The sequence below is a fragment of the Apteryx mantelli genome, chromosome 12 (genome assembly GCF_036417845.1).
Source record: "Apteryx mantelli isolate bAptMan1 chromosome 12, bAptMan1.hap1, whole genome shotgun sequence".
Lineage (NCBI taxonomy): Eukaryota > Metazoa > Chordata > Aves > Apterygiformes > Apterygidae > Apteryx > Apteryx mantelli.
The window spans coordinates 14,730,470-14,755,929 of NC_089989.1; the positions used below are offsets into that span (position 1 = coordinate 14,730,470).

Below are 25,460 nucleotides of genomic sequence, written 5' to 3' on the forward strand. Positions count from 1 at the left end.
CTCCCGGCGCGCGCGCGCACACATCACCGCCACCCCGCGCCCGTTTGACGGCATCCTACGCCCCTATTGGCCGAGTGCAGCTCCCCAGATAGCCAATGAGAAGCCGCTGTCCGAGGGGAGGCGGAGTAGTTGAGGGCGTCACGTGTGCATAACGTGCAGTGCAAACCGGAGGCCGTTCCTACACGGATGGGGCGGGGGTAGCCCTGGGCTTGAGTGACAGAGAACTTGGCCTATCAGTATTTCATCTTGCACCCGGCGGCAGGAGCTCAGTTTTTGATTGCTGCAACACGCCAAGGGGCGGGCTTTGGACGGCGCGGTTGCTATGACGGCAAGCAAGGGGGCCCCGCCTCCCCGGCCGCCGCCATCTTGTTGTTGATTCGAGCGGCAGGGAGCGGTGGAGCTGGGGGGCTCGGTTTTACCAGCCCCCCGGCTGGGCAGGCAGAGCTCGGCTCTGGTGAGCGGCAGCAGGAGAGGGCTGGGACTAGGGGCAGGCTGAGGGACGGAGGGAGCTGCACTAGGCGCGCTCCCATGAGGGGAGCGAGGCGAGGGCCAGGCGCGCTCCCGTGAAGGGAGCGAGGCGAGGGCCGGGCGCGCTCCTGTGAGGGGAGAGAGGGAGGTGAGAGGCAGGCGCGTTCCTGTGAGGAGGGGGAGAGTGGGGAAGAGCCAGGCGTGGTATCGTGAGGGGGAGGAGAAGAGACAGACTCGCTCCCGGGGGGGCGGCCAAGGCAGGCGCGGTCCTGGGGGGGGTGGGGGGGAGACAGGCGCGGTCCTGTGTGGAAAGGGAGGAGAGAGAGACTTGCTCCCGTGTAGGGGGGGGGGCGGCCAAGGCAGGTGCGGTCCCGTGAAGGGGGGGGGCGGCCAAGGCAGGCGCGGTCCCGTGAAGGGGGGGGGGCGGCCAAGGCAGGCGCGGTCCTGGGGGGGTGGGAGGGGGAGCCAGGTGCAGTCCCATGAGGTGGAGGGGCAAGCCAGGGGCCAAGCCAGGTCGAGCCAGGTGCGGTCAGGTGAGGAGCGGGGAGAACTGGGCAAGGTCTGCTGAGGGGAGGTGGAAAGCCAGGCATGTCCACGTGTTGGGGAGGGGGAAGACCCAGGTGTGCCCCTGTACAAGGTCCCTCTGGGGGACGGCTGTGAAAGCAGGGCTGTGGGGGATCCCTCTGTGTGGGGAGAGCCCTAGGAGCGGCAGGGGCAGCCCAGTGGGCAACACCCTGGCAGGACTGTGTTGCTCCTGCCCCTGCCTGGCTCTGAGGGTCCTGCTGGGGAGCAAATCTAGCTTCCCCCCCCTTTGTGCCCTTCCATTCCACAGAAGCTGTTGGCAAGAAGGAGCTCCAGGCACCACGGTGGTAACATGAAACCAACATGGTGAGGAGACAAGTGGGGTTGGGGGCTCTTCCTGCATACATCTCTGCAGAGGAAGGGGTGTGGGCAGGCTGTGGTAATACTGCCTGTCCCAATGGTTACCGGGAGCTGTGCTGGTGGAAGGTGCCAGCTTGCTGTCCCTGGAGATGGATGTGCTCACTCGTTTAGTGGTCTGCAGACCTGGATCTTAACCAATAACTTTCCACTGGGTTTCCAGGTAGGACTGGGATTAGGAGAGCTGGTACTGACTCCTCTTCATTTCTCAGCTACTGTGAATTTGAACTGGTGTCAGGCTCTGCAACCCTCCATCTTAAAGCTCTGAATCAGCAAGGCCCTTATTTTTCTTTCCAGCAGTGTGCTCTAGTGTGTGCTGCCTTTCTCATTTCAGCCTGTCTCGTTGTGTTTCTGTTTCATCTGCTTTTCTTCCCTTCAGATTCACCTGGCTTAACTTGGTTTTCAGAGCTTCCAAAGCTGGATCCCATGTTCTGATGTTTGCTTATGAAGCACTGAGTGGTTCCAGAATGGTTTGGACTTGGATCTTTGTGTATTCTTAATGTCATATTTCTATAGCCAATAGACTGATTTGTTAATTGGTATTTCGTCTCACAAAACAGTATACTAAAATATCTTACACAAAGTTTTTTTTATATTGAACTGTCATGTGCAGCTGATATATTGATCTTTGTCTGTATGGTCAGATTTCTGATGTAGAAAAATACTATATTCTAGTAATAAGTCACTGAACTAAGACTTTGATTTCCTTTTTTCAGAAATTCTGACAGGACCTTTTAAGTCTTTTAGAATTAAATATGTCAGTTATTAGTTGTTGCCATCATAACTCTAAATAGGCCTGTTAGGGATATCTTGATAATCTGTAACAGTTTCTTGTCATTGAGATTACAAAATATTTTTCTGTGACTGGGTTAGTTTAGCCCTGCCCCAAGGTAAGTGCTTTGTTTTAGAGCTGGGGGCAAAGTGATGTGTTTTGAGATTAAGTATGAACTCTGTATATAGCAAGATGACTTTGGGTTGATGTTTCAGCTACGTAAAACTCTTGTTTCCGATTTGAATTTTTCTAATAGTAAATTTTCCTCTGATGGCATCAGAGTGTTTCATACTCTCCCTGACTTTTTCAGCGCAGCTATATCCAAGCATCTAGATGAACAACCTGTGCCATCCTGGTTAGAGCTTGTTAGGCTGGTTTAAAGCTTCCTTTTCACGGCATTGCCTTTGTTTCCTGTCCAATAAGGACTTTTGAGAGAGCACGGGAATTGACTTTTGGCTCCTTGAGAAGGAAGTTGCTGTATGAAGTCATTACTATAGGAATCTCTTAAGACCACAGGAGTGGAAAGGATAGGATATGCTGGTAGATCTTCTTCTGAACAGTGTGTGTGTCTTTACTAGGATAGTTTCTGCTCTGGTTGTCCATTATGTCCCTTGTGGCAGTTTGGCATGCTCCTTATGCAGGAAAGGAGCAAGTAAGCAGTATTCAATTTTGAAATGAGAAAGGGGACAGTATCTAGGATCTGCTTCCAGTCACCAGGAGTTTTGGTTTAGCCACCTTCTGAGTTCAGCTCTTTTACACTTCAGGCTCACCTAAGTATAGGCTGCAACTGACAGGAGACTCTTGCCCCTTCCCTGGAGCCGGCTGGGGTGCCTGTGCAAGTGGGAATCTGAATTCCCTTACTATGGGTCTGACCCAGGAACTGATCAAACTGAACACAAACTAATGTGGTGTGTTTGTTTCTGCCAGCTATGCGGGTGCATAAATGGTTTTGCTGGCACAAGAGATGCAGTGGGAATATGTGGCTGATGGTGGAGTGGAACCTCCTTCTTGTTCAATGGCAACCTGCACTGCGACTGTGGAACAGTGCAACAAACTTTATTTTATTTTATTTTTGTTTAATTTATTTTAGAATCAAAGAATTAGAAAAACGGAAGAGTAGTGCCCATGCTTTTTTTCCTGCTACTTTTGTGAATAGTATCATTGTTTGCTTCATCATTGGGATGACAGTGTGTCCTGCTTATAAAATATACTAGAAAGTAAAATTAGGTGCACTTTAGGATCACTTCTCATGGCAGATATTATAAATCAGCTGACCTGCAACTTATTTTTGTATTGCATTCAAAGTTTTCTGTAGGCCAAGGTTAAAAAAGCAAGCGCTCAGAAGCTTACAAATGCCCAGACTGAAGTTGTACCTGAAACTTTAATCAGTTAGCCTTATGAATGAGCATTATGGTTTGTTCTTCATAATGCAGTGGCACACTATTCTCCTTCCTTATGAGCACTATGCTTGGCTGCTTCTCTCCTTGCCTCCATGTATGGAGCTTTCTCATTTAGGGTAAAATTATTAAACTCTGAAAGCGTGACCTTTTCTTGCTGAGCTTGACTAGCTTGAGATGATGAGCCTTGTGCAGGTGTGGGGCTGTTTGACCACTTGCTTTAGGACACAGTCTCTCTGTTGGCAGTCTCTTTGATTTAATGGGTCACCAAATGTGTGTATGGATGTTTGATTGCGTGTTGTCTTTTTAGATTTCATTTTTCAGTTGATGTTTCCCTGTTTCTAAGGGTCGTCATTGATTTGGTGAGTTATGATTGACATACTGGTTTGGGAGGGGGTGACACTCCTGTGATTCCCATTGGAATCAGAACTGTAGATACAGAGTTTGAGGTTGAGTATCCAGATCTTGTACTCCAGAGAGGAAATCATGTTATTTGCATCTGTGGCTGAAATGCAGATACTCAAGCCATGAAAATATGACAAAGGCTTTGTTTGGGCCATTACTCAAGCACTGCACTGCAACCCAGACACTTCACTAATTTTCACCAGATTCCCCAAATCTGGTCATGGCGAATTAGATTGTAATGTGGTTGAGACATGTGCCTCAGCTGAGTGTTGATGCTGGGATTTATAGTCTCAGAAGGCTGCATGTTAGTATTGACAGAAAATTGAGGCCTGACTTGTTTTCTCTTGCTTTTCATGGTGTCACCCTATCAGTCTTGGTGCTGGGCAGGATTTAGAATTGAACTTCTAGAGTTTGTGTGTGGCAGTTCAGTAGAATTGTGCTCGCTAGTTTATATAAGGTGACTTCCTGAAGAACAACTGCATTTATTCCTGACTTTTCAGTGTTTGAAAAGGAATCAAAAATAAGCATAGTTGCTTATTTATAGAGGTCTCTAGTGAGCTCTGAAACAGGTGAGCTAAAGAAAAGGAGTGGAAGAAATAAAAATGCAACAGAAACCTCTGCAAGAATCATGTCAAATATTTGTATTGCTTGTTGTAAACCAAACAAACCCTTCCAATGTGTGGAGGAGCATCTAGCAGGCTCCCTTTTGTATTCCTGATGTGACAGGAATGCAGAGTAGGATGCTGGCAAGAGTTTAATCACAGGTTTGTTGCTGCTGTCATAAGGGTGGTGGGGGAGGAAGAGGAAGTGTCTATGTGTGGCTTCTTAGTTTCTGTTTTGTAGGCATTGCCTGTGTGTGGTGCCTGTGCTGTTCTGATGTGGCAGCAGCTGTTGTTTTTGGCTTTCCCAGCATGCTCTTTGGGTATACGTGCTTTCTCACGGATGCAGTTCTCGTTGCGTGTTGGGATGGATGTGGTTCCTATAGAGACCCGATCAGCTGCTAACTACTCTGCAGATAATACTAAGGAGTATGCCGTCTTACTTGATTTATTTCTGTAGGTTTGTCTATATGTATTTTGAATGGCTTTGAGTAGGAAAGACATACCAAGCAAAAGAAGGCCTAAAGTATAACCCCTAGCAGTATGTGGTCAGTTTCATTCACAAAAATGATTTTATTCCCTTCTCTTGGGGTAAAGGAATAAGCTTTGCTATTATAGGGTGCCTCTATATCAATACAATGGTATCCATGCAACTGTTAAGATTGGTGCAGTTATTTCTGTTATAAAATAACAGGTGCCTAATTGCCATAATTATATTAGTAGAAGAACTGTGTCAACCAAATCTGATAAAAGCAGTAAGAAAGGTTATGAGATGTAATATGCTTGTCCTGGTAGGATGTTATTACACGTGATTGAGGACTCTGATAGATAAAAGCTAAATCAGAGAGAGCTTATCTCTTCTACCAGCTGTCTTGCTTCTTTGCCAAAAGTTACCTCCTTGATATTAGAAACTACAGCAGTGGCTGCTCAGCTGCCACAGTTTCATATATTATGCTTCAACCTTTCTTCATCATTAATATCTATGAGCATGCTGGCCTGTGAACCAGGCCAGATGAAGAGGAGACGCACATCCTGTTTTGCTCCACCCGCTTGTTGGTAATCTTCAGCTGAGGGGTGGAGGAGGCAGTTGGAGCAGTGGTCTCTTCAGCCACAGTGGTAAATTTGGTAAAGATCTCTGTCAGAGCCTTGAAGTGCGTGAGAGCATTTGTGTCCCCAAAAGAACTTGCTATGATTTCTGGACTTGAGGAAAGCATGGTCTCAAATGGTCTGAGTTGGTAGGATTATGAAGCAGGTAAAGATCTAATGAAATAAAAGCTAATTTAGCATTTGCTAACTCATTTCCATACAACATCTTTCAGGCTGACGTGCTTCTGGGAGCCTGCTCCCTCTTGATTGTGCAAGGTTGGCTCCATATTCCAGTGACTGTTCAACAGAAAGAACTTGGATGACTTCTTCAAGGTAACTTTCCTGTTTTGCCCACAGTACCTCTGCAGCTACATTAAATATCATGCAAAGAGATACTCACTTCTTGTTTTTACCTCTTACTTCATAATTTTACTCTTCAAGTAAGTATATGTAAGTATGATTTGAGGGCAGTATGCTGTCATCTTTAGAGGAAACTACAGGAACACCCAAGTAAATGCACTAAAACAGAATGAAAAGCGTGGTCTTGCTTTATATTTGTTAACTTCTTTTCATCAAATCAGTGTCAACTCTTTATGATATCAACTAAGCTTCCATGATCTGGGGAGTAATTCCATTATGCTTTAGCAGTTCTGGCCCTTTAGATGGCTGAACTGCAGCTAAATTATCTTATGATGACTTCAGAACTCATTCACTGTCTTTTATTTATTTATTTTTTTCCTCCCTTCTTCCCCCTTTCTATTTTGAGTTTAGTTTGATGAAAGGTGGTAGTCTGGCTTGATTGTGCTGGCTTAATAGTCTTTCAGGCTGAAAAGTTCCTTTGTGCTGTGCTGGATTTGGAAGAAACTCTGCCACACTGATTCCCCCAATTCTTGATCAACAAAGATACGACTCACTTGAACCTGTGGCATAACCATTTCTTTGCTGACAAACCTGAATTGACTTCATTTTCTAGAGAGGCAGTATTTTTAGATAGCAGTTGTGCAGCATAGATCACTTTTTTTGTGGTGCGGAAGTCCCTGATCTGTGGAACTAATGGCCTTTGCTAGTTTGAAGTGCAATAGGTAATGATCAAAGATACCTAGTTTCCCAGCTACTTCCCAGTGGTAGGAAGAGGAGCAATGCAGTATCTTCTTAGCAGGTGATGCTTCTGTGACTGTCATAGCTGACTTCTGTGAGATGTAAGTGCTGATTTAAAGGTGAACTGTTGTATATCTAATATATTTTGCTGTGACATTGCCTTCAGATTCTTTTTTTTTTTTGGTAGTTTTGTGCTGCATTGCATTTCCCCTTTTTCAAACTGTCGGAGTGCATTCGTGCAAAATATCATGTAAGCTTTAATTTGGATTAAAGTTATCCACTGTTGAAATGCTTGACAATATTTTGATATCAAAAAGTGAGTTTAGAAATCTTGGAGAGGCACGTGAAGCTATTATGGCTGTTCATTTGCTCTGCTTCCTTTTACAGTACTGTCTAAGCAGCTTAAGCACATGTGGGTAGGCAGTCATGATCTCATTACACTGAACTATAGGTGATGAGCGGCTTTGAGCACTAAAATCAGTGCAATGGTCTATACAGATGTCAGTGAGTTATATAAAGCAGGAAGGATTCGGAAGAGAAAATTGGGGCCTACTTAGTCCTGTACCTTAGTCAATGGCAGATTCAAACCGAAAAGTAATTTCAATGAGAATATTGGAGCTATTGTTGAATATGAGGTATAATTGTGCTCTCATGTTGGTTTGAGTACTGTTGTGGATTGTAAATATAATTAGTTAAGTTCTGGAGCTTTGGAAGGCCATCACAACATTTGCTGTCTAGTGAAAGGAATATTATGCTTTTTCTGAACTGTAGTCTACCTCTGTAAAGCTCCATGGCAATTCTGAGCTGGTATACCTGTCTGCTTCATGGCTATAGACTATCTTATCCCACAGATCTAGGGAAAAAAAGACCGATTAATGTCGGTTTTTAAAATCTGTCTTACAAGGATTGTTAAAGCACTCTGAAGCTCAGTTTGTGTTGAAACACTGCACATGCAAGCTTTCTTTTAACTAGTTTCTTAAAAACTTAAAAGCCAAATAACAAAAGCAAAAAAAAAAAAAGCCCCCCCCTCAAAACAGTCCATCTCCACCAAAAACCCCCCATCAAGTTAATCATGAATATACAGATTTTGTGTAGATTAAACACGACCATATTCAAGGTGGTTATGGATATACTTACTTATATTTGCAAATACTGAAATGGTTTGCTTCATTTCCTATTTGGATTGAGTAATGTGTCTTTTCTTATGCTGTGCAAGTGGCATCTTCTTTGGCTGGGGACAAGTCTTCTTTATGCAACTCAGATCTGAATTTTTCAGTTTTTTCCAAAAGTGTATGCCTGAACTTACTTATTCAAATTTGAAGGTAACCTATATTCAAATCAGTAAGTACTACTCAGGCATGTGTTAAGCATCATTTATTTTTACAGAACTGAGTGGAAACCTCTAACTCCTTTAGTCAGACTGAATAATAGCACTGTTTTACTTAATCTGAATGATCTTAGGAGCTGTACGCGCTGTTTTTTTTTTCCCTTTAATATCAACACTCTGGACTTCTCTTTTTCTCCAGAAAACTTTTCACTTCATTATTCTTAATTTTAGTTGAGTAAGATCACAGGTATTTCTGCTCCTGTGGTCTGTTGATTAGTCATGTAGCATTCTTAAAACTGAAACTCTTACATGTATTTGAGCAGCTGAATACATACATACTACTGATAATTTGGTTCATCTAACAACAAAAAACAATCTTTTAAAAATTTGATTCCAATTTGCAAATGTAGCTTGACTTGAATATTCTTAGTTAAATTGGTAAATGGTATTAGATGTATCATTCACCAGGCAAAAGTAAACCATGCACTTTATTCACTGCAGTTAAAATATCTTCCTCAAACCTGGCAGTTACAGGTTACAAGTTAGATTGTGAAGTGTTTCCAAACTGTGTGTTTCTTGTACTCCATCATATTGTAATATGATAATGAGAAGAAAACTCAAACGTTTTAAAAAATCCTGATAAGCTCAGTATCTTGTGGTAGCGAGTTTGGCAGGTTGACTCTTTCCTGAGTACAAAGCAGTTTTTATTGTTTATTTTGCTTTCATTGGCAGTCATCTTATGATCTTCTTACTAGAGAACTGTATATTATTTGTTCCCCATAGTGTTCATTAGGTTGTGTCTTCCAGGTTGAGAGGCTACATTTATACCACCTGTTATCGAACTGTGTTGAGCTGAGGAAAATTAAAGAAAAATAAATTTGCTTTTGCCAGCTACATTTGGCCCGTGATTTATTGGAACCTTCATAACACAGCTGACTGTGGGAATACATGTGATATGACAGACTAATGTTTTGTAGAAGCCGTAACACACTGTTCCAGTGTCTTTAGAGGAGTTGTAGGTGTGAAAAATCAAGGTAACTTTTATGCATTTGAGACAGACATGTTACTAAAAGCAAAGTTGTCGCAATCTATGTCTTCAAAAGGAAGTGTGCTGTGCCTTTTTAGCAGTATAGGGCAAAAACCATTTTTTATATATATAATATATATACACACACACGTACACACAGATGTTGCACTTGAATAGACACAAGTCAGTTTGAGAGTGGATCAGGTTTAACATACAACTTTGTTTTGGTTTTGCACCATTGTTACTTAGCCAGTGGACTCGGTTGTCGTAACTGGCATTCTAGAAAGCCTGTTGGGAAGAGCTTTGAGCTCTGCTTGAGTAGCTTAGCATCCAGATGAGAGATCTGGAAATCTGTGACCTGCGGAGTATTTAAGAGCTTGTTTGGGGCTGTTGCAGTGAATAGGAAGTTAAATATATGCTTCATTTATCTAAATTTTCACCTTATTGGAAAAGGAGGAGTGTCTTGTTTCAAGCCAGGATAGAACTGGCTGATGTGGTAGAGTATTCTGAAGGGCATGCTATCCAGTGTCAGTGTATGGTATAAGCAAAGAAACGATGAAGACCTGGAGTATTAAAGGGGTCTTCCCTTTGGAAGGTGCTTAAAACAATAGAAATGTGTGCAGGTGCTGTTTCTTTGGCATCTGGAGGCTCTCTTCTCCTTGCTTATTTCTTTTTACATAGCCCATGCTGCATTGGATCACTGGAAAGTCTGTTCTTTGCTAGAAGAAAACACCAAAGGATGGCGGTGCTGGGTTCTGGTAAAATGATCTTGCAGAAGTTTTAAAAGACAGGTTTTGTTTTTTTGCCCTTCAAAACAGGTAACATCTTGCCAAGCTTGAAACTGGCTAGCTGCCTCATTCTGCTCTTGAGAAAATAGCCAGAGCGTGCTGCAAGCCTCAAAACATGCTGAAGTATGGCAACAGCCTTAAGATTTTCAGTATGAGTGACTGGGAGTCTTACAGACTTTGCTGCTCCCCAGAAGGGTAACAGGTGTAAGAAAGGCCCAGATCAAAATCCCTTCCATGACCTTAAGTGTTATGTTGTGTATGTTTTGCCATGTTGGATTTCTCAGTGTCACTAGGGATTTGAGCGTACCCTTGTCTGAAGTTCTCTTGTAGCTAGTGTCAAACAAAAACTGCTGCCTGTTGCTTTTTATCCGTGTGCTTCCATGGCTTTGTTTACTTTCTTGCAGTATCTTCATTGAGATTTTTTCCTAACATTGATGTCAATCTCGCAAGTAAATTGCTCGGATTTTTCTTTTTCCTTCTCCTCTCTATTTTTAGTAGGTTGACTGTATATGGAAACATACCTTAGGTTGATAATACTTTCTCATGGAAAAATTCAGAATGAAGAGGTGTCAAGTTGGGAAGTTATTGCTCATCTTTTCTTGCCTGTGACCCTTAGGGGTCATCTGCTTAGGAAAATTAAACTGGTATCAAGTAGGGGGCATGGATTTGCAATGTGATTATGGGGCTTTAACGTCCTGTGGACATGCTTATAAGGTCATTTCTGCTACAAGAGCTTGGGACAGCTGCATTAATCAGCATGTTCATCCCTGTGTCGTGCAGCTCTGCTGGTGGAATCCCTTCATGTAGATACAGTTAGATACAGTTACAGTGGTAAAACTGTGGTTTTAAAACACAGCTTATTTTGCTAGGAGTATTGAGAAGGGAGCCAGTGATGCAAGTGTGTGTTTTGTCGGCGCGAGTAGCGCATGAACTACCAACGTTTTTCCAAGCAAAACATAATTAGGTGGAAAAAATATGGCCTCAAAAACGTTTTTTTCCGATTGAATTTGTGTTTTTTCCAGCAGTGGTGTAAAAAAAAGTGTAAAAATAAATAAATAAATAAATAAATTGGGCTGTGTGGGGGAAGGGAGTCCTCTATCAGGTGGCCTAATAAAATTTTTACCTCTCCCTACAAATCTTGTTCTATTTATTTCAGAATGGGTGTGTACTTGGCATGGTAGAGCAACCTGCAGTTCCCTTCTCTCATACAGTAAATCAAGCTGTGTCCTGAGCATCAACAGGCATTATTGTCTGGAGCACACCACATCTGGCTGCCTTGGATTTCTCTGTGTCTCTGATCTTCCTTAGTTGCTTAAGAAGAAACCCTCCAAATTCTGTTTCGTATCAGTGTCTCAGCACTACATCAGAAGAAACCACTAGATAACAGCTGTTCCTTGTGCTTTTGACACAAGACTTTGTTTATGAGGGTGAAATGAATTTATTTGGATAATCTTGATCTTATGCTCTTAAGTCTTTCTGTGGAACTAAGAGCGTAAATGCACAGACATGCTGCTAGATCCTCCTTTTCTCTTTCTACCATTTGAGCAAAAAAGCTGCTAAAAGGTTTGGTTCTTTGGCCGAACACAGCACTGCATTCACTTGAAAAGTGTCCTAATTTTAGTCTGTATCAACAAATTCAGTGCAGCTGTTGATGGGCAGGGACACAAATTAGTAAATTCTTGAATTTAATTATCAGGTAGGACTAAGCTGAACTGGAATGCAAGTTGATCATGGGAAATAAAGTAATCTCAAGCTGCAGTCTTTGCAAAACAGTATGCAGATAGTTTACTTGACTGTTCTGCTGTTCCTTTTTCTGAAAGACTGTTTTGCAGATGGCTGAAGTATACCAAGTCTGAGCAGTTTGACCAACATCATTGAAATGTTCAAGAGAAGCACCAAGATTGGTAACCCATTTCTAGTTCTTTCTTTTTTTTGATTACATCTCATTTCTTTCCATTTGAATGATCTCATATACATGATTATTATCCAAAGAATCTCTTAACCAAATCAAATGGGCACTTTGCTTACCTGTTAAACTTCAGTAGAGGGATGTAAGAGTTGCTTTTTTTTCCTGACTTTAATGTTTTAACAGCGCTCAGACAAGAGCTCACTGTCTGGTAAAACAACCTGATGTGATTTGGAGCCTGCCAAATGCAAATATTGTCTTTTTCTACATGGGGCAGCTAACAAGTGTAGCTAAAGCAAAATAATAGGTCCGTGTTACCTGCACAGTAAGACCAAGACAATCCTAATGCAGATTTCCCCCCCTCCCCCCCATTTACTTGCCAAATAAATTTTGACAGCAAAAATGCCTTGGTGTATCCCTGGGTTTGTGGGATTTCTGCTTGAGTAGTGAGATACAGATCACATGAAGCTATAAAGTTTGCTATTAGTACCTTATTTTACACGGAAGGGTAGGTGCAGCATACTTGGACAAAGCATTAAAAGTCATGGTACTCACCTGCTTTTGCTCAGAAAGGTGCTCTTTGTGTATCACACACAGTTTTGGCAGGACTTAACCCTGGTGAGGATGTTGCTGTGACTTAGCGATGACAAGAGGCACAGGTAGGACTTGCCCCATGGCTAAGGCACGTATTTGTTTCTGGCCACAAGTGAGAAGACCTTTTGTGTGTACTACTGCTGTCCTCCTGTTTGAATGTCATGCTTGTCCTCTTTCTTAAAGCAGGAGCTGTATTGAATGGGCATTACTAGAGATCTCTTGAAGGCAAAGATCCTGTAGTCCTCAGTTCTTTTAAAACAGAGACAATTGCTTGGAATCCCTTTATCAAACACTGTTGGTTTCCATATAATTCTGAGACAGCTCAGGAACAGAGCAATGTGTAGATTGGAGGAGGAGATGGATCATAGTGGTGTTGAAGCACATAGTTATCTCATAATTATAAAGTTGCTTTACAGTCAGTTTGAGGAGGACCAAATTAAATGCTGGTTTTAAAAGTCCTTAAGGATGAGATTAGTTTGCTTATGATGGTTCTTTGTGGTAAGTTTTGTTCTTGACGTTCAAGCTTAACTCTTAGACTTGATAGGTTTAAAACTAGGCATTGTTCTGATTCCTGCAAGACAAAACATTTTTGCCGCTTCCTGAGTACTGAGTTCCTGAGAAGCATGTCTCTTTCCAGCTACTAAACTGGTGCTTAACGGTAGCCACGCTGCATTCCCCTTGTCACACCTGGGAGTGAGATGTAAGGTTTTTGCTTGTTTTTTCTCTTTAGTAGTACACAGGTAAAGCAGAGCCAAAGCAAAAGCATCTGATTATCTGCATTCTGGAGGGGAAGAGAAAGGGCGACTCTGTTTTTAATGCTGTGAAATGCAAAAATACACAGAGACAAACAGCGTAATGTTTTCATCATTAGTGGTGCAAAAAAAAAGGCAGATTAGGGAATTGTCCTCCTCTAGACCTAATGAATTCAGTTTGTCTTTTGCAGTTAAGATTTCAAGATAAACACAAGGGGTTGGCAAGTCATTGCAAAAAGATTTTGTGCTTAAGTCAGGTCTCAGTCAGCAACTTGAAAGAATGTTTTCTATAACTTGTGGAGAAGCTTTATGAGCAGTTAATGCATATCACATAAGTTTTGGTGTAGTTGCTATTGTGTCTTATTATTTTGGAGAAATAAGTAGTGGAGATACTGGGGTAAAGAATAGGGGTCTGCTTTATGCATCTGCTTTGTGACCTGAGAAATGAATTGGCTTGGTTATAACAGGGGAGCTGTAGTGTATTGACAGTCCATTTTCTGGCAGGCATGAGTTTCTGTCAGTGGCTTCTGTGTGTGGATAGGGAAAATCCAGTTTCTGAGTCTCTGCTGATGAAAGAGATGTGCTTAATTATATCCATGTCTTTGCTGAAGGGACTGTTTCTGGTTTTCTCTTGGTTATTTGCCCAAGTAAGCAATTTTATCATTTGGAATAGGGGTTGAATTTTTCAAATCCACCTGTTCCCAGAAGGGGGCAGGGGAGACTTTTGAGTTCTGGAGTCTGCTAAAATGTACTTTTGCTTATTTGTGTTACACTTCCATGTTAGCTTTCACACACAGCAGGCGTTGCCACTGCTTTGGCAGTGTGAGCATGGCATAGTGAGATGACTACTCAATGCCAGAAGCCTGCAGCCATGGCCTAGGCTGCAAGTGTTGTCTGTCCTTCGGTTGTCCTTTCTCCCAGGGAGTGTTGGAACAGCTTTGAGTTCTCTCCCGACATCCCCCCCTCATCTGATGCATTGAGATATTATGCATACGAGGACCATGAGAATACAGAGGCATCAGAAAGCATCTCTCTTTCTACACTTAGAGCAGTCTAGATACTTGGCATCTCCCTGGGCAAAAATCTTTGTTCTTTATTCCATTGTCTTAATTCTTTTTAATTAAAGCTCAAAAGGATTTCTCCATGAAACTTTGTTTCCTATGGTTTTCAGGACGCCCTAGGCTTGCTCTGTACTTAGCAGACTTCTAATGGTAAATTCACTCGGCACTGCTGACTGTGAAAGAGAGGCTCTTTTGCTGAGCGCATTAGAAACAGGTCATGCAGCTCTCCAGTGAGATGGTTTTACATCCTGCAATGAGACCTCCACTTTCTTCTACAACCTGGAACACAGACAGAACAAATTCAGTTTGTTAGTCTGCATTTCTATCTTTGAATTGTAGAAACAACTACTTTCTCTCAGGACACTGCATATCACAGTGTCCGTGGTAATGTATGCGGTAGCTTCTACCCCTAACTTAGTAGTAAAAGGCTGAATATGGAAAATGTGGACGTGTTGCTGAACGGGGTGGGTGAATTAGTGATAGCTGATGCAGACAAGGCTGAGGTATTCAGTGCTTTTTTTGCCTCCATTTTCAGTGGCAAGGTCTCCCAGGCCTCTGTGCTTAGGGGCAGGGCTCAAGGAGGAGACAACAACCAGCAGCAGACGAAGGTTGAGACAGGCATTACTTGAGAGAAGTTGGCCCATATGAGTCCATGGGACCTGACAGGCTGCACCCAAGGTTGCTGAGAGCTGGCCCAGGTTGTAGTGTGGCCATGGTCATTTTTTAAAAGTCATGGAGATCTTGGGAGGTCTCTGACAGGACAAAGGCAAATCACAGAATCACAGAATGGTTGAGGTTGTAAGGGACCTCTGGAGATCATTTAAGTCCACCCCCCCTTCTCAAGCAGGGTCACCTAGAGCACATTGTACAGGATTGCGTCCAGTGGGTTTTGAATATCTCCAGAGAAGGGGACTCCACAACCTCTCTGGGCAACCTCTTCTAGTGCTCTGTCACCCTCACAGTCAAGAAGTTTTTCTCATATTCAGACGGAACTTCCCATTTCAGTTTGTGCCCATTGCCTCTTGTCCTGTCACTGGGCGCCACTGAAAAGAGTCTGGCCCCATCCTCTTAACACCTTCCCTTCAGATATTTGTATACAGGGATAAGATCTCCTCTCAGTCTCCTCCAGGCTAAACAGGCCCAGCTCTCTCAGCCTTTCCTCGTAAGAGTGGTGCTCCAGTCTCCTCCTCATCTTCATAGCCCTCCACTGGACTTGCTCCGGTAGTTCCATATCTCTTTTGTACTGGGGAGCCCAGAACTGGACACAGTACTCCAGATGTGGCCTCAGCAGGGCTGAGGAGAGGGGGAGGATCACCTCCCTCCACCTGCTGGCAACACTCTTCCTGATGCACCCCAGCATACCACTGGCTGCCTGGGCCACAAGGGCACATTGCTGCCTCATGTTTACCTTGTTGTCCGCCAGGACCCCCAGGTCCTTCTCCGCAGAGCTGCTTTCCAGCAGGTCAACCCCCAACCTGTACTCGTGCATGGCGTTACTCCTCCCTAGATGCAGGACCCTGCACTTGCCTTTGTTGAATTTGGTGAGGTTCCTCTCTGCCCAACTCTCCAGCCTGTCCAGGACTCTCTGAATGGCAGCACAGCCCTCTGGTGTATCAGCCACTCCTCCCAGTTTTGTATTGTCAGCAAACTTGCAGTTTTCATCCAGGTCACTGATGAAGAAGTTGACCAGGGCTGGACCCAGTCCTGACCCCTGGGGGACACCGCTAGCTACAGGCCTCCAACTAGACTCTGCGCCCCTGAGCATAACCCTCTGAGCTCTGCCATTCAGCCAGTTCTCAGTCCACCTCCCTGTCCACTCATGTAACCCACGCTTCCGGAGCTTCCCTATGAGGATGTTATGGGAGACAGTGTCGAAAGCCTTGCTGAAGTCAAGGTAGACAACAGCCACTGCTCTCCCCTCATCTACCCAGCCAGTCAGTCCAGCACAGAAGGCTACCACATTGGTTAAGTATGATTTCCCCTTGGTGAAGCCATGCTGACTACTCCTGAGCACCTTCTTTTCCTCCACATGCTTAGAGATGGCCTCCAGGATGAGCTGCTCCATCGCCTTTCCAGGCATGGAGGTGAGGCTGACTGGCCTGTAGTTTCCTGGGCCCTCCTTCTTGCCCCTTTTGAAGACTGGGGTGACATTGGCTTTCTTCCAGTGCTCAGGCACCTCTCCTGTTCTCCATGTCCTTGCAGAGATGATGGAGAGTGGCCTAGCAATAACGTCCGCCAGCTTCCTCAGCGCTCGTGGATGCATCCCACTGGGGCCCATGGACTTGTGGGTGTCACGTTTGCCTAAATGATCTCTAACCCGATCCTCCTCGACCAAGGGAAAGTCTTCCTTCCTCCAGACTTTCTCTCTTGCCTCCAGGGTCTGGCATTCCTGAGGGCTGGCCTGAGCAGTAAAGACTGAGGCAAAGGCGGCATTCAGTAACTCTGCCTTCCCTGTATCCTTCATCACCAGGGCACCCGCCCCATTCAGCAGCAGGCCCACATTTCCCCTACTCTTCCTTTTGCTACTGAGGTATTTGAAGAAGCGCTTCTTGTTGTCCTTGACATCCCTGGCCAGATTTCATTCCAAATGGGCCGTAGCCTTCCTCATCACATCCCTGCATACTCTGACAGCGCTCCTATATTCCTCCCAAGTGGCCTGTCCCCCTTTCCACTTTCTGTATGCTTCCTTCTTCTGTTTGAGTTTTGCCAGGAGCTCCTTGCTCATCCATGCAGGTCTCCTGCCCCCTTTGCTTGACTCCTTGCTCATAGGGATGCACCGATCTTGAGCTTGGAGGAAGTGATGCTTGAATATTAACCAGCTCTCTTGGATCCCCCCCCCATCTTCCTTCTAGGGCCCTAATGCATGAGATTCCTCCAAGTAAGTCCCTGAAGAGGCCAAAGTTTGCTCTCCTGAAGTCCAGGATTGCAATCCTACTTATTGCCCTGCTTCCTCCTCACAGGATCCTGAACTCCACCATCACAGAATGTTGCAAATGTTGCACTCATCTTCCAAACAGGCCAAAATGACAATCCAGAGAACTGCAGGCTGGTCAGCCTCACTTCAGTCCCTGGGACAATCGTGAAGAAGATCCTTTTGGAACGTATTTTCGGATGTGTGAAGGAGAGGAATTAGGGAACAGTCAGTATGGATTTACTAAGGATAAATCATGGCTGACCCACCTCATTGCCTTCTGTGATAAATGGTTAGATTTGTGCATGAGGAAGAGCAGTGGAGGCCACTGAGCTTAACTTTGCTAAGCCTTTTGATGCTCTCTCCTGCCATATCCTTGTATGCAAGTTGGAACATTGTTGTCTGGATGGGTAGAGTATAAATTTAAACACATCAGGGAATTCTGTGACGAGTACATGGAGCCAGGTGACGATGAAATAGTGGTTCATGGAGAGAGCTCTTTTCACACAGGAGGATGATAGCTTCTGAAAGTAGGCTTTTAACCTGTCTGTCTTTTCCTTCTGAATGTCATTGTGTGCCACAGTGGACCTGGATGGAAGGCAGTGTTCAAAAGACTGTCTGGTTGAAATTAATCAGTCTTGCTTATTATCAGCATAGACTGATAAGCGTTTTCTGTTGGGGGGAGAGGGATTGACTTGAAAGGAAGTTATTCAAGTTCACATTGTTTTGTTTTTCACTTGGAGTCATCTGTATTTACGGAATATTATACATAACCGTATTTAGACGTTAGTCATACCTGACTTATACATGTGTCTTCTGTGGCAGTTTATGGAATGCTGAGAGGTTAGTTTGTAAAGAAGAAACAGTGGCTCAAAATCTTATTGAATCTCATTTTCAGCAGGTTACAGCCTCTTTGCCTGCGTTTGACCCATTTTCTAGTTAGAAGGTGCACTGGAGGTTTTCCATTAGTCCAGATTTACTGCATACTTTGATTTCTCTTCAGTGTTCCTGAGATGCTCCCTGCAAGCAGTATGTCTGAGTGCTGGCAAACAGTGTGTGATATTACAGGTGATACCACCCTGCCACCCCAAAATTCAAAGTGACACTAAGGTCTGGATTTCACAACTTGTTAGGGCTACAAGGAAAATACTAGGGAGCATCTGATAATCTTTTGGGGATTCCTGATCTGGAAAGAGTACTGTTTCATTAGAGCTTTTAGGCTCAGGTATATCTGCTTGTGCCTGAGGAACTGTAATTACAAATTTCAATATGTTATGCTTGCTTTCAGATATCTTTGCTTTTTGTTATTGCTGCTATTGCCTTGCTGCAGTCAGTGCTACACTTCAATATTAAGAATTCAGATTATGCTACCTAATGTGGTAGTGTGCTAAATTAAGGTGCCAGTTATGAACAAAGAGGTTAATGGTCTTACATAATGCTTATCTTGAGTTTTTTGTCACTGCAGAATTAAAAATAGTAATTAGAAATTCTGTTTTGTCCTAGTTGTGGGTCTTTCTGTGGAAATCAATTACCTGCAGCAACTGAAATTTTTTTTTTTTAATCAAAGTTGTTTTTTCCTTTTTAAAAGCCTCATAATTCAGAATTGGAGAACAGATATGAAAAATCCAAGTTCACCACAAGCTGTTTATTTCTTTCAGTTACTGGTGTCTCTTAGGAAGCTGCAGGTCATTCTTATTTTATCGGAACTACTTAAGGAATGTAATTTGAGCTCCATTGCACTTACAGCTTCAGTAATCGTTCTTCATGGGTTTAGCTCCTTATAGCTTTTGTTATTTTTGTGGTAAACAGTGTAGTTTTTCTGTGCAGTTGTTGGTTGAAGTACTTGTCTTTTCCTAGCTGCTGCACTATATAGTCTTAATGCTGTTGTCACGTAGTGTTAGACTATAAATACAGACCACCAAAAACATGGAGTGTTTTTCCAGATGCATCGGAGAAGATCTGTTATATCAGCCACATACTGTTGTTTTTTTTCCCCCCCTCCTATGAAAATTTTACCACTTGTCCCAAGTCAGAACTGACTGTATCCATTGGGATTAGGTTGTATATTTGTCTAACCTCATCTTGAAAACCTTTGTTCACATAGATTCTGCATCCTTGCAGGCAATGTATTCCTGATTGTTAGAGTTTCTCTTAATGTCTAGTCTTTGCAGTTTTTGTAACTACAGAATTCATAATGCATTTTAACTTGGATAACATTATGAAAGAAAAACATATGTTTACCTGCATGGCAGCATAGACTGCTTCTCATCTATGCACAGTTAAATAGCTAGAGATGATTTCCTGATTACTGTTGTCTAGGAGTCATTAAGGACTTAATTCACTGAGACCCCATTAAGAAGTACTCCAATGACCTCTCCTTGGAAAGGTGCAAAAACAGAAGAATGAGAAGTTGTGTCCTGAAATTTTTTGTTCCTGGTCTGTGTAAAAAAATGAAGATTTGTAGAATTGGATTTGACCCAGTCTACTCCTTGGTTTCCCGTTTGAGATGCCAGTGTGCTGTTGCAGTGCATTGCTCCTTATTTCTTGAAAACACACATGGGCTTGGTGCTCTCTGAGACTTTTTCTTTGGTTTGGTAGAGTCTGTGCATGAGCTATGGGGCTGTGAACCATATTCACTAGCCTTGCCCCTAATTTTTTTTTGAGGGGTGGGGGGGCACATTGAGGTCTCAAGTTTTTAGTTGCTGCTTGAATAAATGGCAGCTTCCAAGTGTAGCCTGCATCTTGGATGTGCAGATAAGCTGAATTAGCATTTGAGCATGGAAGCACTGAGCAGACTGCCTGTGCATTGATTGTGACAGCCACAAAGCAGAGTTACCATCAAGTGCTGTTGGTTTTGCTCTTCCTGCTTGCATTAGAGGTTCCATTTAAAGTCTTGATCTTTGAGCAGTGACCTTTTAAATTCTTCTAGTATCTTGCTACTGATAAAAATGAAGAGATGAGACATAGTATTAATGTGTAATATCAGTGGACCAGTAACTGAGCAGAGGTCTCCCAAGGATAAGATTCTTAATCCTCTTACAGGAGAGGAGAATCAAAGAGGCTTTGGGAAGTCACCTTTTGTAGGGTGAGAAACAATCCCTGTGCTAAACTGTGCCTCTTTGATCAGTTTCTCTCCTTTTTTTATATATTTCATCTCACAGGAGAGGAAACTTTTACTCTGGTTATGTTGTTTACACAAGCAGAGATTATATACCAGAAGACAGCTATGTGTATATGGTACAGTAGTCTAATATGACAGTGCTACCAAGCCTTACTCTATTCAGATGTCAGCCTCTCTGAGATACTTGCAGCATGCTTTGATCTAAATATGACTGCATTCTTCTGCTTGACAGTATGCAGCTTCACTGCAGTTTTACCTTTGCCTTATTCTGTTGTACCCATTTTACTTGTATTGGAGAGTTGTGAAAAATTCAGGTGCCTAAATGCAGTCCTAAATGATGACTTTGCTGAATTTCTTCCTAATGTTTTAAGATCCTTTAATATCTATATTTAGTATTTAAAGAGAAATACTTCCCATGCTTGATGGCTAAGGGTCAGCTGTCAAGGATCTAAGACAAACTTCTTGTTTCTGATTTATGATACTCTAGTGATGTGTTAGAGATGTAGTAGTACTTGCTCATCAACATATTGTTGTTTTCTTTGAAAAGATCTGCTTCTTGTGCAAGATTGTCCATATATGTTAGTGCTGGAAACTTGCTGCATATTCAAGAAACAGCCACAACTCTGAATTTTGGAGGAGTGAGCTGTGTATGGAAGTAGTGCAGACTGTTCTTTGGAGTGTTCTGTCCTCCAAGTGGCAGCAAGATTACATGCAGAAATTGAATTTGCTATATCTTTGAGGCAAAACTAGAGCTACCAGGAATCCCCTATTTGATCTATGCTGTGTTCAGAGTAATATATTACAGGCAGTGGCAAGAGCTAGCTGAAACAAAGCTGTATGTTGATCACATGGAAATGATGCCGGGCTGTAGTCATTGAAAGTATCTTACAAATAAGTGAAATTCTTCTGAAAAGACCCTGTAATGTCATGAGCATTAAGGTGTCACAGCATGGTGATGTGTTAGGTCTCCAGCAGACATGAGAGATAACGTGCAATTTTTGGAGCTGTGATGGCACAAGCCCCCTTTGGTAGTGAGGCAGGGGACAAATTCCTAGTTTCAGCTTCATGTCACGTGAGAGTTTCACCTTTCTGGATATGACAGCACACAGGGAGCTCTGGTATCTTGACCTGACAGTTGTTCTGGGTAATATTCATGCTTAAATTGTGTGTGTTACAGCTAAAGCCATTTTGATTATGGATTGCTTTACAGTAACTGATGCAGTGGTTTCTAACATAAAGCCTCTGACAGCTCAGCTGTTGTTTCCAGGAAAGCTCAGTTGTGCAGATGTGGTCGGCTTCCTGAAGTGACTTTCTTAGTAGTTTAACTAAGGTAAAGAGAGCCTTGGACATAACCCAGGCAGCAGTTTCTAAGAATTCTTTGTTGTTCATGAATCAGCATTGTTTGCATAACGTTGTTGTCAGTTCTGCTTGCACATGCTGCTGCTGTCATGCCCTAGTTAATCACAACAGGCTGTTTCTCACTCTCCTTTTTATATTCTTAGTAGCTCTTTTGCTCTGAAAATAACGCTAGCAGTAAGTAAATTACGGATTTAGTTTTGGTGAAATGGGGCGTTTGAAATATTAATGATATGTTATGGAAACTTAAAACATGAAGAATTAGAACTACTGATGTTTTTTATATACAATTTACATCTTTTGTACAAAAATATTTTTGTATGTAGTCCTGTTGTGAAATTTACCCTGTTGAATAAGAGTGCAGCTTAACAGTCACTTGGAGTGCAAGTCTTTCCTTTTCTTGCCTTTAGTCACAGGTTGCCACCTTCTCCCTTCTTTTGGCCCTAGTGCTTGTTTAACCACGTGTCCAGGTCCGTTAGGGACCTTATCTAGCTGAAAACTAAGTTTTTTGGTTTTTTTTTTCCTGTTGTTTTGTTTTATGTCTTGCTCTTTTAGTTTTCTAACAGATCAGGTCCTTAATCTAGCTGTCTGCAAGAGTGCTGATGCCAGCATAAAGCAGGCAGCTGGAGTGTGGGGGCAGGAGAGAACTGAATCAGCTTTCTGTTGGGAACAGCAACTTAGGTCTCTTTAAACTTATGGTGAAACTTTTCTCTAAACAAGTGATTGCAGTTCAGTTTAAGCTGAATGAAGTTGGCACTGCTACTGGTGTCCTTCCCACCCCAGCAGGATGATTCTGCCCTTTCCTTTTGGTAGGCACTGGCACTAAACCAGTTCAGGAAGGCACACTGGCAGAACCTTTTTTTTGGCCAAGTTGGCTTCTGAGCAGGGTCAGGTGAGTGCCAGTGCTGACTCAGGAGAGAGGATTGTGTTGAGGAGTGCTGACTTAGATTTATTTAAGCTGTCATGGAACCGTACCCTGAGATGCATGTTAAGGAACGAGAAGTAGAATCTGCCAAAAAACAATTTTGTCAGTTTTCTGAGTCCTCCTGAATTGATTTGACGTTTACAAAATGTTGCTGCTGGACAACTCTGGAGACTGAGATTCTTGCCTTCTAGAGCAGGCACAACCGAAACTGTAGAAACCTAACTTTCCCATAAGCTGTTTCATTAACATGCCTCCCACCCTGTTCTGGAAGTCAGATCTTCCTGGTTATTCAATCTTTTGTGTCTTATTTTCAACGAGAACGCCTTACATAATGGTGTGTGGTTCTGATGTGGATACCTGTCACCAGCTGAAAGCAGAGAACTGAGAACCAAGTCCTTTTGAGTAGGTTGCTAAGCAGCCAGCAAATAGGAAGTATTTTCAGTTGTTTTTGTTTCGAGTAGTGTTTGAACTGGTAATTTGGGAAAAGAACCTTCAGCCTGTTTCTCTCATGGTCATTTCTAAAGTGTACTAGCGTTTCTTCATTGCTTAGTGTTTAATTTGGCTTTCCATCTTTCTTTTTGTACTTTCTTCTTAAAATTGACTTTCAGCTGCAATCAAAGACCTGGCAGAACTGCAGGTAGACTTCCTACTCCCCAGATGACACAGTCTTCAAAACGATGGGTATCTACGTTAGCTTGAGTTTTTGAATGGAAGATTACTGAGATAGTTATGCAATTTCTAGAAGACGTTTGTTTCAGAACTTGGCCCAAAGCTGTTCATTCACATCAGTGACTGTTAGTCATGACTTTATTTCAATGTGCAGACTGCAAAATGACATAAAATTCAGGACAAATAGCAGCTCAGGGGAGCTGGGTAGCCATGCCTTACTTGTAGGGTACTCATCAGTGTGACCTCAATATGTCTCATTAAAGAAGACCTTCCACACAGGTTGTGAGCTGCAGCAATAAAATACCCTATGCATTCAGTTTAGTAATTAATCCTATTCTACAGCAGCCATGAAATAAGAGGTGAACGGGGAATGCAAATGTGAGCATTCAGCAGGATAGCCATCAGCAATTCAGGCACCTTGTGCTGAAACAACTGTTTGTTCAGCTGCACAATAGACTGGGCATCTGACCTGGGTTGAAAAGTAATCCTTTAAAAACAAAACAAAACAAAAAAACCCCCACACAACATGCTAGTTTATTTTTAACCTTGATCATTTCCTTAATTTGATTCACCAAGAGTCTGTAAGCACTTGTTCCAGCACAGCAGAGGGACTGTGAGGGTGCTGCTCATGCTGGCACAGCTGTCCAGAGGATTGTCTGTGTAACCATGGTCTGAAGAAATAACTGGAAATAACTGAAGGAGTAGTTAGAAACTGAGTTAGCTCAGTCAGTGCCAAAAGCAGTCTGAACATAATATTGATTTTTTTTTAAAATTTTTATTTTATTTATTATTTATTTAAAGACAAGAATTTGAGTTGAGATAGTTTCATCTCTTGGTTGCTAAATAATCCTCCCCATTGAAACTGTTCTTCTTTCTCCTCTTCTCTGGCAGCTTGCATATGGTCTGAAAGTGCAGTATATGTGTGCCCTTGCTCCTGAGTCGAGTAAGGTGGTTGTTTTTCCCTTTGCTAAATCCACACTTTGGTTCCTGTGCTTTGCTTTTTACATGTGACAGGTAAGAAACAGCACATCAGCTGTTCTTTTCAGTTCCTATCAGCCATTCTCTCAAGTCTGAAAATTGATTTTGTTACTGCACAAGTATTCTCCTTGTCTAGATTTTGATGCCTTCACTGAAGGCTTCCTTGTGTTCTTGTGCAAGCTGGGAGGATCTTGTCCCATCCTCCCGCCCACGTTCCAGGTGTTTGTACTGTACTGGTTGGGAGCCTGAGGGCCACCTGCCCAAGAAACATGACTGTTCCTACTTGTCAAGTCTGTGTGGAGGTGTGAGTGGGAGCTCAAGTTCTGGAGCTTCTTGCACAAATGTATGATGACAGCATCTTTCCAGCTTTGGAGCCAGCAGTTACCCTGTAGGTGATTAGGCCAAATTGACTTTCTTGGCTCTGACCTTGGCACCTCTGAAGACTTCTGAAGCCTGTTTAGCATGGAGAAGACTGGCTAAGAGGTTGCTTATGAGGTACCAGTTTTTCTTCTTTGCCCTTCTGCTGATGCAAACCAGAGACCTGAGCCTTTGCCCCTCAAGTGGTTGCTGTGGATTCTTGCCTGTTTGGTGGGGCTACCCCTCTGGCACTGAGCAGTTCCCCCTGCCAGTCCATCTCGCTAAGCACTGTGCGCATTGCCACAAAATCACACCTTCCATTTCTCTGCCGGCAGTTGCTTGCTGGGTGATGTTGTCCTCTAGTTCAGTATAAGCACCACCAGCAGTGAGCCGTTCTCCGGCTCTGTGTCAGCAGGTTAGTGTGGCACGTTTACCTGCTCATCTGTCTCAGCTTGTGATGCTGCTGAGGCTGTAGAATTTGGTACCCACAGCTGACACCAAAGTGCATCTTTTCCTCCTCCACATGAGTGCGTTCCTCCTAACACTCAACTCTGACAGCATAGTTGTTCTGTCCTCTTTGTGGAGCAGGGAGGCATTTGGGTGGAGTTACCTACATAATCATGTAGCCTTTCAAGATTTCCTTAGGGGGCTGGCTTATTTAGGCCTCGTTTTAGGGAGGAGGCCAGGATCTGTGCCTGAAGAGCAAATATGCTTTACTATCACCATTAATGAAAACTTGAAACATTTTTGAGGCAGGAGATGAAGCTGTTCTCCCTGTTTATTTTTCAGGCTGGAAGTTGAGTTGCAAATTCTTTCCAAGTTAGTTTTTTGAGCCAAGCCTCTTCAGTGGGACTGATGTGATTTTTTTAGGGCTGTAGTTGCTTGCTGATGGGTTTACCATGCTTCCCTTCACTGGTGTGAATT

General features: G+C 43.1%; 1 protein-coding gene across 7 annotated transcripts in view; it reads left to right on the forward strand.

Annotated features, from left to right (window-relative positions):
- The first annotated feature begins 364 nt into the window (after positions 1 to 364).
- The window catches only part of IP6K1 (inositol hexakisphosphate kinase 1), a 43,830-nt gene continuing 18,734 nt past the window's right edge, over positions 365 to 25,460 (forward strand). For 3 of the 7 annotated variants that reach the window (XM_067303303.1, XM_013951962.2, XM_013951961.2), the window contains exons 1-3: positions 365 to 454; positions 1,301 to 1,356; positions 5,900 to 5,999. The gene's annotated coding sequence lies outside the window, so the exon portion shown is untranslated. The other 4 variants (XM_013951964.2, XM_067303300.1, XM_067303301.1 and 1 more) reach the window with 4 other exon arrangements.